Source organism: Cervus elaphus, chromosome 1, assembly GCF_910594005.1.
Source record: "Cervus elaphus chromosome 1, mCerEla1.1, whole genome shotgun sequence".
In the NCBI taxonomy this organism is placed as follows: domain Eukaryota; kingdom Metazoa; phylum Chordata; class Mammalia; order Artiodactyla; family Cervidae; genus Cervus; species Cervus elaphus.
The window spans coordinates 59,730,164-59,749,225 of record NC_057815.1 but is presented as its reverse complement, the minus strand read 5'-3'; the positions used below and the strand labels follow the sequence as shown (position 1 = coordinate 59,749,225).

At 40.7% G+C, this 19,062-nt stretch overlaps 1 pseudogene across 1 annotated transcript in view; it reads right to left on the bottom strand.

Annotated features, from left to right (window-relative positions):
- Positions 1–3,937: 3,937 nt before the first annotated feature.
- The window catches only part of LOC122694957, a 55,586-nt pseudogene continuing 40,461 nt past the window's right edge, over positions 3,938–19,062 (bottom strand). The window contains exons 3-4 of the transcript XR_006341285.1: positions 13,876–13,990; positions 3,938–13,101 (exon numbers count right to left, since the gene is read on the bottom strand). The product of XR_006341285.1 is annotated as an interferon-induced very large GTPase 1-like (transcript). The remainder of the gene's footprint in view (positions 13,102–13,875; positions 13,991–19,062) is intronic.

Here is a 19,062-nt window from a genome sequence, read left to right as displayed (position 1 = left end):
TGTCTAGGTTGGTCATAGCTTTCCTTCCAAGAAATAAGTGTCTTTTAATTTCATGGCTGCAGTCACCATCTGCAGTGATTTTGGACCCTCCCAAAATAAAGTCTGACACTGTTTCCCCTGTTTCCCCATCTATTTCCCATGAAGTGATGGGACCAGATGCCATGATGTTAGTTTTCTAAATGTTGAGCGTTAAGGCAACTTTTTCACTCTCCTCTTTCACTGCTTCTGTTAGGTCTATACCATTTCTGTCCTTTGTTGTGCCCATCTTTGCATGAAATGTTCCCTTGGTGTCTCTAATTTTCTTAAAGAAATCTCTAGTCTTTCCCATTCTATTGTTTTCCTCTATTTCTTTGCACTGATCACGCAGGAAGTCTTTCTCTCCTTGCTATTCCTTGGAACTCTACATTCAGAGGGATGTAGCTTTCCTTTTCTCCATTTACTTTATTTTTTTATTTTTCTATTTTTTTTATTTTGAATAACCAAAGTTGTAAGTTTAAAGTTTAATCAACTTTATTTTTTTTCTTTTTGTTTTTCATTTATTTATATTAGTTGGAGGTTAATTACTTTACAGTATTGTAGTGGGTTTTGCCATATATTGATATGAATTAGTCATGGATTTACATGTGTTCCCCATCCTGAACCCCCCTCCCACCTCCCTCCCCATCCCGTCCCTCTGGGTCATCCTAGTGCACCAGCCCTGAGCACTTGTCTCATGCATAAAACCTGGACTGGAGATCTGTTTCACAATTGAAGAAGGCGAGGGTGGGATGATCTGAGAGAATAGCATTGAAACATGTATATTATCTCCTTTGACTTTAGCTGCTTTTCTTTTCTCACCTATTTGAAAGCCCTCCTCAGACAACCATTTGGCTTTTTTGCATTTCTTTTTCTTGGGGCTGGTCTTGATCACTGCCTCTTGTACAATGTTACAAACCTCCACCCATAGTTCTTCAGGCACTCTATCTATAAGATCTAATCCCTTGAATCTATTTGTCACTTCTAGTGTATAATCATAAGGGATTTGATTTAGGTCTTACTTGAATTGCTTAGTGGTTTCCCCTACTTTCTTCAATGTAAGTCTAGTTATAATTACTAAGATTCATTCCCAACTATAGAACACTTCTGACACTAAAAGTGTGGGTTTTCTCTACCAAACAGTTCTCTAACTCTGTGCAGATACCAGCTGGGTGTCCTACAATTTAATTCAGTTCTGACACTAACTACCTGGAGTTAGTTCAGACCTCACTGGTTAAGGGCTCAGCCCCACAAGACTGCTCTCCCACTTCAGATAGCAATTGCAAATATTGGGTCCCTAGTTACCCACAATTTATCTGACTTGTCTTAAAATTTGGGATTCCCATGACTCTCTCTTCTAGTTTGATAATTTGCTATGACAACACACGGAAATCAGGGGCTTTTCTTATTTACAGCTAAGTATATATAGGATATATAGTTACGTATCCTTATAAAGGATGTTAGAAAATATATAAATGAAGAACCTGATTACGAGGCAAATAATATGAGGTATGGAGGTGTCCTGAATACAAGAGCTTCTGTGACTGTAAATGTTGGGGTACACCACCTTTCTGCATGTGGGGGTGTTTACCACCCTAGAAGCTCTCCAAACCCTTTCCTTTATGGTTTTACAGAGGTTCCATGACATAAGCATGATTAAATCACTGGCAACTCTGGATTAACTCAGTCTCTATCTTGTTTCCCTCCTGGACACCTCCAGGCTATTTGGAGCTGAAAGGTCCAACCCTCTAATCACATCGTTTCTTTGGCAAGCAAACTCCATCGTCTAGGGGGCTCTTACAGAGTCACTGCATTAACATAAGCTCAAGTATTCTCGACAGGGACTTTTTAGGAGTCACAAAAGAGGCTCCTCTCATCCCTGTAACTCATGAAGTTCCAAGAATTCTAGGAGCTCTGCTCCAGAAACCTGGACAAAGACTGGATATATCTTTGTTATTATATCACAATATTGTACTAGTTAATAATGAGAAGTAATTGAAAACATCTCCTGGAAGCAGCCCCTTCCTTTGTCAGAAGAGACTCATCTGTGTTGCCAGTTTATTCCTCCTCTTGCCCCTCTTCCTCATTTTTCTTCATCTGTGTGTAACCTGTTCATTGAATGAGCTGGACTCAATGGTGTATGATTGGAATATTCCTTTATTTATCTCTACCCTTGCTTGCCACCATGTTATTTTGGTTCTCCCCACCCCCATTCCTGATAATATTCTTGGGAAAGTGACTTTTCTAGTCACTTTTGGTATTAGAATATCTAAAGTCTTAGGCATTGAAAGGTTTAGTCCTATCTACTATCAAAACTTCCATCTCTCATTAAATCCTAAGCTGGCTCTTTGACCACCTTTCACCACCTCCATCAAGTTCAGGCCTGATTTACAATTTCATAGACTAGGAGAGAGTAAACTGAACTGAAGTGTGTCCTGGCCTGTTTTCTTTTTCTCGTTTCTTCCTTTCCTCCTCCTACTCTCATTATTTGGTTTGAGGGATGAGAGCTGAAGGGTAGCTGGTGCTATTTGTGATTTTTCTTTTAGTTGTTGAATATACAATAGCTGCTTCTTGTGGTTGTGCTTTTGTGGAGTCTTCAGAATGCCCCCATACACTTAATGAGCTGACAGTGTACTGTTTGCTGACCTGTTTTGCTGACATCCCAGGGTAATTTCTTTGACTTTCCCCTCATTCCTGCTTCTGGCAGTATATTTCCAGTTGTCTCTGCTGAAGTGGGTGGTGGGAGCAGTGGGGCATGGAGGGGTGCGTGGGGTGGGGCGTGGGAGGGGTGAGGAAACTCTGTTGGGCAGAGGATCCAATCTGTAGCCCATGGACCTTGGAGAAATTCAGCATCTTGTTCAGGAATACAGGACACTAGTGATCATTAGAAGGTAGTCCCAGCCTCCATGTTAACTACCATTATTGCTGTTTCCCGGAGTTTGTTCAAACTCAGTGATGCTATCTAACCTTCTGATCCTCTGCTGCCCTCTTCTTTTGCCTTCAATCTTGATGTCTCCTCCAAATTAGAAGACATATAAGTCTGTCTTAAATCCCTATGGACTTAGGCATGACAGTAATAATTAGTCCGTAATAGTCCATAATACACTTCATTCACTTTGAGACCTAAGTGAAAATCTTCTTAGTGAAAATTTCCCTATTTTTAAAAAGCATGTGCTGGTGCTCTGTCATGTCCAACTCTTTGCGGCCTCATGGATGGTGGCCCATCAGGCTCCTCTGTCTGTGGAATTTTCCAGGCAAGAATACTGGAGTGGGTTGCCGTTTCCTTCTCCAGGGGATCTTCTCAACCCAGGGATTGAACTTCGCCGTCTCTTTTATCTCCTGCATCAGCAAGTGAGTTCTTCACCATTGGTGCCACCTGAGAAGCAACTCACATCTTATTTGTGTTCTTTATCTTGTCCTAGAATCCATCACTCTCCTAGCCCCATTCCTGCAGGATTTGTCCTCTCTAGCTTAAATCACTCTGGAAATTCCCTACGTCTATTGATGTGATGACCCCCAATTCCTTTGTTTCCATGACCCACATTTTCAGAGACTCTAAGAGACTCTTTCTACTGATTGTGTGAACCTTACCTCCAGTGACCTTACAACGCTGGCCATCTCTAATCCCTGTGACCTACCTTGGGCCCAGCATCTCCCACTTTTGATGACTATATGATTCTCACCCCTATCACCCTACTCCAGTGTTCCTAAGATCTCCCTCACTGACCTCAACCCATTGACACTTTGATCCTGACCCCACCTTGATGGCACTTTACTCTCCACTACTATCATAGAAAACCACTTTCATATGTTTCCATCTACCTTCATTCCCAACTTATGTCTAGCCATTTTGTAGGGAACTCTTGACACCGTCTCTGAATTGCATTTAGTAATCACTCTCCTTAAATGCCTGAGGAATTGATAAAAAATTATTTGTTTATACACAAGAATTTTATCTGATAATCAAAGATAATCATGATGCTTCTTAGTTAGAAGTTTTAATGGGCTTATTGAACAAATATGAAAAGCATTGAACAAATGTTAACATTGCACAGTTATCAAGGATGCAGTGATGTCAGAGACAGGGGCTATATTGTGCATGGGTTCTGTTTTTGTCACTATTTTAACTTTATCCTATTCAGAGGCTCCTCCGACTCTCAGTGAGACTATTTTTAAAGAACAAAAGGAAAATCCATCTATTCAAGAACATCTGCTTTCTGTTTCGTTTTTCTGTTTCATGATTTCTTCTGGAGACATGGTCATTTGACCTGAAACTGAAGAGTATGCTTGGGGCACAAAGATAGCAGAGTGAGCACTCCTGTCTCCCAGCTCTGCAGATCCAAGTTCTTTGATTGTTCTTCTTTGTACTGTATGTTTTCATACAGGCTGTGGAGGGGTAGAGAGTGTACCCTTAAATGGAAGCCAATGAATGGCCCTATGTCAGACATGAGTAACTTTTTTCTTTGCATCAGGATTCCTCCAGATCATCAGCTTTGAGAACCTAGCATAAGTCATTGTTTCAGAAGGTATAGGTTTGCAGAGTGGAGATTTCCTCCCCTCTCAGGTCCTTGGTTGGCTTCAGTGTGTTTTCCTTTTTTATTTCTGATCATGACTCTATGGCTCAAACAGTGTGAAAAGTCACAAAGGTGCTTGATTTGGAGATAAGCATTTTCTTACATTTTAATATACAGAAACATTTCTTATCGAATTATCACTATGATTTAGTCACTAAGATGTGTCTGACTCTTGTGACCTCATGGACTGTAGCTAGCCAGGCTCCTCTGCCCATGGGATTCTCCAGGCAAGAATACTGGAGTGGGTTGCTATTTCCTTCTCCAGGGAATCTTCCCGACCCTGGACTCGAACCCGGGTCTCCTGCATTGCAGGTAGACTCTTTACCGACTGAGCTACGAGGGAAGCCCCGACCTGGTCCACAGCCTTGATTAAAATGGCCCTTTTTCCCTGGTCCTAAATCTTTTTCTATAAACGGGTCCTTCTCAGACCTGTACAGAGCTCTAGGCCATGAATACCTAAACTCTTGTGAATTTTTTCTTAACCTTTTAAAAAAAACATGCACAGGCCAGTGCCAAAGTGCCAAGGAAGAAGAGAAAAGTGGTTAAATTAGAAAAAATTATTTAACTTATATATGTCATATTTGTTTAATATTGTTTCCCAAATTGATACAGGCTCTATCCTGGCCAAGTTTCTGATTTTTTTTTCTTTTTTTTTTTTTTTTTACTCCTATAATAGAATAGCTTTAACTGGCATTATATTTGGGAATTGAAAATCGTGAATTTCCTATGAATGTTTTTGCATTCATGCATTAGTAACTCTTCCTCACAATTTAAGAGAGTGAAAAAAATACACTTAGAAATGAAAAGTATTAGTAACTTCCAGTCAATAACTGTATATTGATAAAAATATTTGCATAGTTATTCTATAGATTTTGTAGCAGCCTGCAATGATTTTAATCTCCCTCTATGAAAATGACTTTCTTGAAGCTTTATATAACATTACATATTTAAAAATAAAAACATTCAAAATAATAATATAAAATATGCAGTCGGTATATTAAATGGACTTTATTGGATTTTATGTACTCATGTATATTAGTTATCTGTTTTTAAAGAAGAATGAATTGAGACAAAGAAAAATAAGGTTCTTACTCAAGAAATCTTCAACTCTTGCTATGATTGATTTAGTTTTAGATGTTTCATTTGAGAAAGATTGATACAAGGAAGGTTTTCATTCTGAGTGGGTGGTATTTTAGGCCTGTTCTGGTAATGTGCCTTCTTTGTTTAGATACTGGAACTCTTATCTGGTCATTGAGTATTATTTTGTTTTCAAGTCATCAAGCACCTCCTGCTTTGTGATTTTCTTCCAGGCATCAGGAATTTCACCTTTATTGGTAAATCTTTTGTGATATTTTTCTTCTAGCTTTGATCTGAAGTGACAGACAAACCATTTCCAGTATGGCTGGGTGGATGTGTCTGGGGTGATGCTCCATGTGGCATACTCCCCTCCTGCTTGTCGATAGGTCTTATATGGGAATCTCCTGCCATCGTCCAAAATAAAAATGCAATCACTTGCTACTAAACTAGTACAGTAGTCAATGGAAAAATTGTCTGTTTGATACCACCACCATCCACCGAGAGCCTGTGGACGGTGAAAGGGAACACTGTGGTCTCCTTCATGGGTAGGGATTGTGTTCGTACAAATTGCTTTACAGAAGGGACACTGTTTCCAGCAGCCACAGAGATGTTCAGAGAGCATTTTCTGGATTTCAGGAATCATTTCTACAAATCTAGACAAACAGTTCTGTTCTACCTTCTTCATTTCAGGATCTAAAGCATTACTCATGGCCTCTTTGATAAACTCGATATCTTTTATCTCCTGGTGTTCAATGCTTATCAAGTCTTTTCGTGGAAGGATCAAATTACTCCCCAGGTGATCACAGAACAAATCTAACCACCCAGACACTGTGCTGCTTTTATCTTTGGCTATTTCTGTAGATGCTTTTATAGCTGAGAGGATGGCATTCTTGATGTCATCTAAACTGATTTGTAGAAAAGTCTTTATTTTTTTACTTCCTGTGTCAGAAAAATATCTTTTAACATGGTTTTCAATGTAATCCTTAAAAAATGATTCTGGATGATGAAGGTACTGCCAGTAGTTATCAAAATTTTCCTCTTCTGCCAGAGAGATGAGAATGTGTTTCTCCAGGTTAGCTCTGTTTTCATTGAATGCGCGGCAGGTGGTTCGAATGTCCCCAGCAATTTTGAGGGCCATGTTTTTCCTTATGGTGCTGAAGACAGCAGGTGTGAGTTTGTTCCACAGAAAATCAACAAATGTTTTAATTGAAGTTGCTCCTTGACAAGAGATCTTAAAGCTCATGAAGAAATCATCTTTCTTGCTTTGCAGATAGTTTACAGGATCATTTGCCCTCTTGAATGCCTTGTGCATCTCCTTAAACTTCACTGATGCTCTTTGGAATAAACACAATGATAAGTCTATTTCATATCTTCTTGTAAATGTGTATCTTTTCTGAGTGTGTGCAGACTTCACCTCCTCTTCTATTATTCTCAGGATTTCATGGAAATAAGTTGGATTGTAATCATGCTTTTGCTGACATATTTTGTTAACAGTTTCATTAACTTTTGAAATAATGCAGTCAGTAGTCCTATTTATGAAGTATATATCCTGGGCATCCATTGTCTTTTTATAGAGTCCCAAAAGACCCTTGTTCATCTTAACATGTTTTTCATAGTTGATTTCAAACTTTTCTCCAGAATAGTTCTCCAGTGTGCTTACCATGTCTTTTTCCTTTTTGAAATAATCCAAAAGGATGTTTTCAGAATCCAGTTCAATGTCAGGGTCTGTGGCTGGAGGGAGATTTGAGGACACATCATAGACCCATTTTTCCCAAAGTGGGTTGAATTTCTCATGGAGCTCTTCCTCGCTCAATTCAGTGCCATTTAGCAATAAAGCCAAATTCCGGCTTCTTTCCAGTAATTCCTTTTCATAACCTGACTTTTTGTTATCCAGTTTTTCTTGATTTTTTTTGAAACTAATAAGTTCTTTGGCTTTTCTTTGGCCATCTAAAATTAGGGTCTCTTTAAGGATTATTAGTTTATTTTCAAAATTTCCTTTCCACTGAACCAGCACTTCACTATCTGGGTCTTCATTAAAATATTTTTCAAGTTCTTGCTTGATGGCATTATATATCTTGGTAACTGGAGCCTCCAGGGTATATGCTTCAAGTGTCTGGATTTTTCCATTCTGAATCTGGTTGATCAGCTGCTCCTGTAAGCTCCGCACGTGACTCCTCAGCTCCCATGTCCAGGAGTTATACATGGTTTCCAGTTTGCTCATGGCCATGACTTCTTGAGTGTTCCTGAAGCTGAAAATAAAGTTCTCATTCAGTAGGGCTCTCCACAAATCTTGAACTCGTAATTTTACATCTGATATCTTCATGATGCTTCCCCTAGATTCCTGTTGGGCAGTCACAAGAATTCTGCTTTTTAGTTCCTGAACATTGTGGCTGTAGCGAGGATTGGGAGGAGCCATTGGGGGATTGCCATCCCAGAGGTGAGCGAAGTAGTAGACGTGGGTATTGGCATCAAACTTAATGACATCACTAAAGCAGGTTACATCAGAGCACTGCTCTTCTTCAGCTGCTATTGCTGCCGTTTTATCCAATCTCTGCTCTAGCTGCCTTCTTCCGTCCATAATTTTGTCTTTAGCTGTAACTTCCCCCACATTCTGATGGACAAAGAGGCAACTGGGAGAGATTTTTACTTGTTTCATCCTCAGAAAAGCTTGGACAACTATTTGTAGAATATCTTGCATTTCTGATGGATTTTCCCCCATAATATTGATCAGAGTCAAGTTTCCAAGTCCGATGACAAAGGTTGCCAATTCATTGTCATGATTCTGGGACTTGTTGCTGAGCTCTGGGGCTCGAAGTCCCTCTGTGTCCACAACAAGCATAAAGTCAAAGCCAAGTTCAGCTGTGAATGTCTCCTCCACTTTCAGAAGCTGCATGTAGGCCCCCCGAGTACACCTCCCAGCACTGACAGTGAACTGCAGCCCAAAAAGAGCATTCAGCAGGGTGGACTTCCCTGAACTCTGCAGGCCAAGGACAGAGAGAACAAAGAGCCGCTTGTTTCCAAGTTTCTCAGAGAGCTTGTCAAAAACAGCTGCCACCCACCTCAGGGGCACATGTGAAACATCCCCATCCATCAGCTCAATGGGAACACCAGATATCATCAGATCTGCAGCTATGTGGGGAAGGGAGAGAAATAGGGTATCTTTCATGGGTGAAGTTTCTTCCAGAGCTTCATAGATCTGGCCAGTTTCTCTGAGAATGTGCTCAATTCCCAAGGTACAGTCATTAATCTCTCTGGAAATAGCTTCTATCTCATGTTGCCAGTCTTTCAGAGAGCTACTGTTTGTGGCCTCTTGCTTTTGTTTTAGAACCAATGCCTTTTTCTTCTCATTTAGATTTTCCAAGTGTTGTGCAGTCAGGTTGTCCAAAGCTACATTCAGCCATTGGAGGAAGTAGAGTTTGGTGTGAGTTTCTGAATGATTTTGGAGAATTTCAAGGACAGAACACATTAAAGCTTTGACAGGAAAGGCTTTTCTCAACTGTTCCTGTCTTATCATTTGTTTCTCTGTCTCAGTCTCACTTTTGTGTTGTTCAATGCTGCGATTCCCCTTTTCTCTCAGATGATAGAGTTCTCTATCCTTTTCACACCAACGTTGCCACAGTTTTCCCTGAAGAGGTAGTAAGTTTTCCTTGACCTGACGTATTTCCATTTCTCCCAGTAGGGTCATTAGATTCTCTGCCTTTTCTTTGGCTTCCTTGCAATCTCTCTGGTCTTCATCAATGAGCATTCCTTGCTTGCGAGCAACTTGGGCACAGTTCTCCAAGCTGAGTGCAGTGTTAGAGAGCTCCAGCAAATGTCTGATTGTAGTTGTGAGCTCCCCTATTAATTCTGCCTCATTTCTGTTCCTGATCCCAATACTCACTCTTGAGCCAGATTTATTGACTGTGACTTTTCCTTTATCATCAAGCAATAAGATTAAAGGTTTTGTTGACTGACACATGTCACGGACTGTTTTTCGGTTTTCTTTATTGTCATCAGAAGTTGACATGAGGACCACAATTATGGAAGAGACTTCCTGCAAAAAGGCAAGTTGCTTCTCATGTTCCTTTGCATCTCCATGAAGATTGGTAAAGGTCAAGCACTTGTCAAATCTGTCCTGCTCTTCCCCCCCAGGACAGAACCAGGCGACTTCCACCACTCCTCCCATCAAGAGACAGTCTCTGCTGCTGCCTTTGCAATGTCGGTGAAAAAAGACATCATGTTTGCGTTCACTGAGAAGACAGTTCATGATCTGAGACTTGGAGGCAGAGAAGCCAGTTCCAACTCTAACAAAGGACACCATGGGGGCAGAGACATGACACATCTGTTGATTTATGTAATTGTCCTTCTCACCTTTTGTTGATTTCCCTACTTGCTGCCAGCTCCTTCGAATTTGACTGAGAGACCAGAGAGAGAATTCAATTTGAGCATTGCAAGGATTCGGTATGAGAAGGGGGAGTGCAAACTGACAAATGGAAAGTTTGTCAAAAATGTATTGTCTGGCAAAATCATCTGCACAGTGAAGAATTGCCATCTGAATATCCATAGGGTGAACATAGGGTCTGACATTAGTGTCTGCTGAAGGGTTAGTAAGACTAACACTTTCTTCATATAGATCTTCATATGGATCAAAATCCTCCTTTTCTTGATTTGAGGTACTTGAATAGACTTGGTTCTCTGTGTATTCTTCATGTTTGATGATCAGGTATCTCAGCCCATAATCGAGCATCAAGAGCTTCTGTAGGAAATAGAAGGGAAGTTCTCTTTCAGAGCAGGGCTGGGTGTTGTACACAGAAGTCTTGTGGATCAGTTGGAAGTTAGCTCTGCTCATTTTTCTAGGGTAGTAATGTTCTAGGCCTAGACGCTGGAGTAAGTCTTGCAAGGCTCCATTTTCTATGACTTCCTCCTTTTTATTTTCATCATTGTGCGGTTCATAGGGCTCTTTCTTTTCATGGAAGACACTTTGCACTTGTTTTCCCACTTCCTCCACTTGCAAGGAAGAGACAATGGCCTCATAATTCCCATCAATGAGCAGTCTCAAGTCTTTTTCTAGGTTTTCCCAATCATGATCTTCAGGCTTGGTGAGGACATATACAACTTCTTTAGTGAAACATTGTCCCATGTGATGTTTTATCAATGCCAAGCGTTGTGTTTTCTCCTCTGGAGAAACAGCTTTGATGCCTGCTGTTGCTGTCAGGCCCGTGAGAACAAGGAATGCCTGAGCCCTGTAGTTGCAAATATTTTTGAGCTCTTGGTATTTGTTTTGCGCAGTTTGCATTTTATCCAATAGGAAGTCTAACTCATCATGCCCCAGGAGATACTGAAACGTATTGTCAACCACATGATATCCTGCACCAGCTGCAATAAAAAGTAACAAGATGTGTGTGTCTGGCTTCCCCGTTTCACGGAGGTATTTCAAGAAGCAGCCAAGAGACACGCTGACATCATAAGTCAGCTTTCTTTGAGCTTCCTCCACCAACTCTGTGGATTCGGAGTTGGCCTTTACTTCCCTAAGGTCATTCTGTGTTTTTTTTAAATATTTCAGTTAACTCAGAAAATCGGGTAATATGGACATTGTCTTCCATTGGTTCTGACTGGAATATCCACTGCATAATAGAATGAGCCTGGGGAAAGTTTGTTACTGTATAGATGTGAGGATCCAAAAGACTGCTCAACTGAGATTTCATAAATTTAGTTCCACAAATGTAAGATTTTTTGCAAAAGTTGACAGTGTTTACCAGAAAATTCAGCAGACCCCAGTCTTTGAAGCATGTATTAATCCAAGTGGTATAACTTTTAATTTTTTGACTCAACCTTTGCATGAAATGTATCAGCCTTTTAAGCTGTTTTTCAGGATCAAAAACTTTCCAGGATTTCACATCCTGTAGGAAAATCCTAGCCTCCTTCTCAATACTAAGTAATTCTTCTCCTTCCTGGATCTGGGCAGTGAGTTCAGTCAGATCAGTATAGTTGTCTCTCAGGCAGTTAGCTACTTTAAGAGGATCCTTAAAATCATCTCTGTGGCTAGAGAGGACAATGTCCCAAACAGGTACCAGTTGAGTTCCACGGTCAATGACACACCAGGTTTGATTATTGGCAACTAGACCAGCTTTCCAGTCCAAAAAGTCATTTGCTTCTGGTGGGCCACCTGTCTGGGCCACGGATAATTGTACTTCAGTTTGGAGATTTTGGAAGGTTGTTCTCTGAGAGGCTTTTTTTGAGTGAGAGTCTGACACATCCAGATCTGTATCAATGTTCACTCCAAAGCCACCGTAACTGCCCCTTATGTAAGTATCCAGGGCCTCTGCAGCTTTCTGTTTCACTTCTGCCAGCTGCTCTTTTTGGAAACCCTCTGAAATTGCTTTCCACCAGTAGATTCCTCCCAAGTGCAGAGGGCCCTGGTTAGCATGAGACCCAAACCTCTGGAAGAAGGCTTCAGCCCTATGCCTTCGCAAGAGAAGTTGGTCTGGGTCTTCCTGATCCAAAACCCCTTCAATGCATTTCAATTCCTGTAGAGCTGCCTTGGAGAGCTGGAGTTGCTCAATGGGAAAGTGGCAGGAGGCCAGTGGGATGTAGGTGAATTTGACTGAACAGAAGTAAGACTGCTCAGAATGTGCCTGTCTAGTTTCCTTGGATTCTGACTGATATCCCCAACCTCCACCCTTTGCTGAGGCAGTTACACTGAAGCCCAGTTTCTCTACCATCTGGGTGAACATGGATTCTTCTTGAGAAGATGTAAATTCGTTTGTTTCTGTCTGTGTACCCTGCTCAGCACCACAGAGTGAGAAATCCTTGGGGACACGGAGTAGCTCTTCTCTCTTCTCTATCAGACCCCTTTGGTTGCTGGTTTTGTAAATTCCCTGCAGGGCCAGTCCTCCAGATGCCCATCTCACCAGCTCTCTATCTGAGAGGTTTTTCCTGTGAAACAGTGTTCCCTCCATAAGGTTTAGTTGTCTCTGTATGTTTTCCATGAGTTCTTTTAGGGACTTATTGTGGCACAGCCTGTTCTCTTTAAGGATCTCCATTACCTGCCTCAGTTCTGCCTCCACTTTACTCACTGTCTCTTCCTGTTGCTGCCTCCCTTCTAACAGCAACTCTTTCAGCTCCTGCAGTGTCTGTTCTGTCTGCTGCTGCTTTTTCTTTATTGTTTCCACCTGAGACTCCTGTAACTCTGAAAGAGTATTTGAGTGTGACAGGTTAAGCATCTTCTCCAGGGCTTTTCTCTCCCAGGCATGTCGTGCTTGGGATTTCAGCTCCTGGAAGTCTTTCTCTTCTAGGTATTGTAAGGCCTGGGCACAGGTCACACCCAGGTGTTCCTCCAGCTTTGGCAACCAGTACTTAACTGGCAGTCCTACTTCTCTCAGCATCTGTTGGAGATCTTTCCTCCTATTGCCTCTGAGCAGGGTCTCAGCAGCAGTTGAATCTGCTGTGTCCATGGCTGTAGGAAGAAAAGACCCTCAGTTAGCCTGTGTCATGACTTGAAGAAGTGTCTGCCACATAGCCCCAAGGGTGAGTATACTAAAGATGGGCTTCCCAAGTGGCACTGGGGGTAAAGAACCAGCCTGCCAATGCAGAGGACATAAGAGACATAGGTTTGATCCCTGTTAGGAAAGATCCCCTGGAGGAGGGCATAGCAACCCACTCCAGTATTCTTGCCTGGAGAATCCTGTGCACAGAGGAACCTGTATTAAAGATACAAGTCTGTGAGGCCTTGTCATCCCCTGTTTTCATTGTTCCAACAACTGTATTTTGTGAACACTTTGAATAATTTTTGTGTGTGTCCAAGATATTATGTGTATGGTCTCAACATGGATTACCTTTTTGGTTGCTTGAATGAGCTGGAACTTAATAGCTTGACCTTTGACATTTCTTATTACACATGAAGAGCATTAAGCTGAAGGTAGGAGTTTGAAAATATGCATGATTTTGATAGCTAGATGTTAATTTGTTTTTAAAAAAAGACTAGAACTACTAATTATTTTTCCTCCATAAGTTTCTGTCAAACCTGTGTCAAATGGTTCCCATTCTCTCTTTGTCACTTCTTAGTGCATTTCATTAACTACTCTCCTGTTGCTTAAAATACACTTGGCAGATGTCAGTGTCATGAGGACATAAGATGTTTGTCTTTTTTCCCCCTTTTAAAACAACAAATTTGACACCCATTTGTGAACAAAAGTGTATCTTTGGAGTTGTGTGATCTACCAACACTTACCAGCGGATGCAGGAGTAGTCTTGATGACCTGCACACCTGGTAATAGGCAGAAGACCTCCTTATGGCCTGAGCAGAGAGCGGAGACAGTGAACCTTCCCCAGCTTCTATCACCACCCTTGGGGGGGAAAAAAAAAACCGGAGAGTGCTTACCAAGATAGGTACTCACAGATAAGAGAGAATTTGGGGAAGTCCAGTCTTCCTAAGAGGAGATTCCAGCACAGCTTGGTAACATTACATGTGGCTAAACTATCTCATGTCTGTGACAGCTCCAGTGGGGAAAACGAGAGTGAATATTGAATGCTCAGTTAACCCAGTTGTGGGGGACATGGCTGGAGAAACCCATTTATCTGCAACAGTACCCAGAGTACTGAGGCAGGACCTCTATGAATGGGAGGAGGGAATAGATCAGGAAAGAGGCAGTTAGGAATCTCAAAGGGCATTTAAAGGATGCAGTCCCTATTGATTCCCCCCCCCCCCAGGACTTCATCAGGAAGTCTTCCCATGAACCTTTGGGAGAACTTTACCTGAGGATTGGCCTCCCAAGTCTGTGGGCACCTCTTATCGCCTAAATGGTAAGCCTACAACTACTCCAACTCTGTGGCTAATTCCTGTGTGCACTCCTGAGTTTAGTTAGCATCAAGAACTATTAGTAGGTTGGTAAATTATGTGCTTTCAGAAAACAGACTGTTGGGAAGAGAGAAGCCACACACTCAAGGTATATTGCCACCTTCCAGAAGATAGGAAAGTTTCCAGTTGTCAGCTTGGTGAGTTATAAGAACCAGAGAAAATATGAAAACTTGAGAATTCTGCCATGAAAGACATTAAGAAAAGTAGGACAGGTGTACCCATACAAACGTAGAGAAAATCTCAGATATTAACAGCACCAGGAAACAGAATGTCCCACATGAAATCATACAGTAAGATTTAAGGAGGTGTCTGCTATTTCAAGGGCTTCCAAGTTGGCTCAGTGGGTAGAGAATCTGCCTGCAATGCATGAAACTCGGGAGATGTGGGTTTGATAACTGGGTTGAGAAGATCCCGGAGGAGGGCATGGCAACTCAGTCTAGTATTCTTGCTTGGAGAATCCCATGGACAGAGGAGCCTGGCAGGCTACAGTCCATGGGGCTGCAAAGAGTCGTACATGACTGAAGTGACTGAGTATGCATGCTCGCATGCACACTGCTATTTCAAATGCTAGAACAGCAGTGCAAAGCTACAAGGACATGAAGAATAAGGAAGCATGTCATCATGATAAAATAATAATTCTCTAATAACCTAGATCCCTTGAAGAAGGAAATGGCAATGCACTCCAGTATTCTTGCCTGGAGAACCCCATGAACAGAAGATCCTCGCAGGCTATAGTCCATGGGGTCACAAGAGTCAGACATGAGTTAACAACTAAACCACCACCACCACCAATGACCTAACTCAAAGTTAGGTTAACCTAACAAAGTTTAGTGACTTGGTTAATAAATAATTCAAAGTAATTATTTTAAGGGAACTCAGTGAGCTACAGAAATCCCAGACAATGATAATTAAATTGTTGTTTAGTCACTAAGTTGTGTCAGACTCTTTGTGAGCCCAGGGACTGCAACACACCAGGCTTCCCTGTCCTTCACTATCTCCCTGAGTTTGCTCAAACTCATGTTCATAGGGTTGGTGATGCCATCCAACCATCTCATCCTCTGTCACACATTTTTCCTATTGCCTTCAGTCCTTCCCAGCATCAGAGTCAAGGGAATGGCAGGACACACTTAAAGTAATGAAAGAGAATAACCTACAACCCAGATTACTGTACCCAGCAAGGATCTCATTCAGATATGAAGGAGGATTCAAAAGCTTTACAGACAAGCAAAAGCTGAAATAATTCAGCACCACCAAGCCAGCTCTTCAACAAATGCTAAAAGATCATCTCTAGACAGGAAACACAGAAAGGTTGTATGAACGCAAACCAAAAACAACAAAGCAAATGGCAAAGGGACCATACCTATCAATAATTACCTTAAGTGTAAATGGGTTGAATGCCCCAACCAAAAGACAAAGACTGGCTGAATGGATACAAAAACAAGACCCCTATATATGCTGTCTACAAGAGACCCACCTCAAAACAAGGGACACATACAGACTGAAAGTGAAGGGCTGGAAAAAAATATTTCACGCAGAGACCAAAAGAAAGCAGGAATCGCAATACTCATATCAGATAAAATAGACTTTAAAAGGCTGTGAAAAGAGACAAAGAAGGACACTACATAATGATCAAAGGATCAATCCAAGAAGAAGACATAACAATTATAAATATATATGCACCCAACATAGGAGCACCGCAATATGTAAGGCAAATGCTGACGAGTATGAAAGGGGAAATTAACAATGACACAATAATAGTGGGAGACTTTAATACCCCACTCACACCTATGGATAGATCAACTAAACAGAAAATTAACAAGGAAACACAAACTTTAAATGACACAATGGACCAGCTAGACCTAATCGACATCTATAGGACATTTCACCCCAAAAAAAATCAATTTCACCTTTTTCTCAAGTGCACATGGAACCTTCTCCAGAACAGATCACATCCTGGGCCATAAATCTAGCCTTGGGAAATTCAAAAAAATTGAAATCATTCCAGTCATCTTTTCTGACCACAATGCAGTAAGACTAGATTTCAATTACAGGAAAAAAACTATTAAAAACTCAAACATATGGAGGCTAAATAACACCCTCTGAATAACCAACAAATCATAGAAGAAATCAAAAAAGAAATCAAAATATGCATAGAAATGAATGAAAATGAAAACACAACCCAAAACCTATGGGACACTGTAAAAGCAGTGCTAAGGGGAAGGTTCATAGCATTACAGGCTTACCTCAAGAAACAAGAAAAAAGTCAAATAAATAACCTAACTCTACACCTAAAGCAATTAGAAAAGGAAGAAATTAAGAACCCCAGGGTTAGTAGAAGGAAAGAAATCTTAAAAATTAGGGCAGAAATAAATGCAAATGAAACAAAAGAGACCATAGCAAAAATCAACAAAGCTAAAAGCTGGTTTTTTGAAAAGGTAAACAAAATTGACAAACCGTTAGCCAGAACAAACCGTTAGCCAGAAACAAAGAGAGAAGAACCAAATCAACAAAATTAGCCAGAACAAACCGTTAGCCAGAAACAAAGAGAGAAGAACCAAATCAACAAAATTAGAAATGAAAATGGAGAGATCACAACAGACAACACTGAAATACAAAGGATCATAAGAGACCACTACCAGCAGCTCTATGCCAATAAAATGGACAACTTGGAAGAAATGGACAAATTCTTAGAAAAGTATAACTTTCCAAAACTGAACCAGGAAGAAATAGAGAATCTTAACAGACCCATCACAAGCACAGAAATCGAAATTGTAATCAGAAATCTTCCAGCAAACAAAAGCCCTAGACCAGATGGCTTCACAGCTGAATTCTACCAAAAATTTAGAGAAGAGCTAACACCTATTTTACTCAAACTCTTCCAGAAAATTGTAGATGAAGGTAAACTTCCAAACTCATTCTATGAGGCCACCATCACCCTAATTCCAAAACCAGACAAAGATGCCACAAAAAAAGAAAACTACAGGCCAATATCACTGATGAACATAGATGTAAAAGTCCTTAACAAAATTCTAGCAAACAGAACTCAGCAACAGAGTCTTTTCCAAAGAGTCTGCTTTTAGCATCATGTGGCCAGAGTATTGGAGCTTCAGCTTCAGCGTCAGTCCTTCCGATAAATATTCAAGGTTGATTTCATTTATGATTGACTGGTTTGATCTCCTTTCTGTCCAAGCACCATGGTTTAAAAGCATCAGTTCTTTGGCACTCAGCTTTCTTTATGGTCCAACTCTCAGATCCATACGTGACTACTGGAAAAACCATAGCTTTGACTATACAGACCTTTGTTGGCAAAGGTCCAACTTTTTAATATGCTGTCTAGGTTTGTCACAGCTTTTCTTCCAAGGAGCAAGCATCTTTTAATTTCATGGCTGCAGTCACCGTCTACAGTGATTTTGGAGCCCATGAAAATAAAATCTGCCAAAAATCTGCCACTGCTTCCACTTTCTCCCCATCTATTTGCCATGAAGTGATGGAACCAGATGCCATGATCTCAGTTTTTTGAATCGAGTTTTAAGCCAGCTTTTTCACTCTCCTCTTTCACTTTCATCAAGAGGCTCTTTAGTTCCTCTTCACTTTTTGCCATAAGGGTGGTGTCATCTGCATATCTGAAGTTATTGATATTTCTCCCAGCAGTCTTGATTCTAGCTTGTGCTTCATCCAGCCCAGCGTTTCACATGATACACTCTGTATATCTTGACCTGTATACAGGTTTCTCAGAAGGCAGGTAAGGTGGCCTGGTATTCCTGTCTCTTTAAGAATTTTCCATAGTTTGTTGTGATCTACACAATCAAAGGCTATAGTGTAGTCAATGAACCAGATGTTTTTCTGGAATTCCCTTGCTTTTTCTGTGATCCAGCAGATGTTGGCAATTTGATCTCTGGCTCCTCTGCCTTTTCTAAATCCAACTTGTACACCTGGAAGTTCTCAGTTCATGTACTGTTGATGTCTAGCTTGAATGATTTTGAGCATTACCTAGCTACCATTGAAATGAGCATAATAGATTGAAGAAGACACAAATAAGTGGAAAGATATCTCTATGCTCATGGAGAATTGACATTGTTAAAATATGCATACCTCACAAAGACATCTATAGATATATCATAATCCTTATTATAATTCTAAGGCATTTTTTCACTGAAATCATCAAAAGCAACCCTAAAATATGTATGAAATCACAAATGATCCCTAATAGCCAAAGCAATCCTGTAAAGAAGAAGAAAGCCAGAGACAGTACAATTGTTGATTTCCAACTATATTAGAAATCTGTATTAATTTTAAAACCAGCACAAAATAGATACATAGACTAATGAAACAGAATAAAGAGCCCAGAAAGAAACCTCTGTATGTGTGGTCAACTTAAATTTGACAGGGGAACCACAAACACTCAAGGGGTAGTGGATTGTCTCTCCAACAAATGATGCTGGAAAAACTGGATCTCCACATGCAGAAAAAAGAAATTAGTCCCTCATCTTACATCACTCATAAAAATCAACTCAAAGTGGATTAAAGACTTAAGCAGAAGACTGGATTAGGTAAAACTCA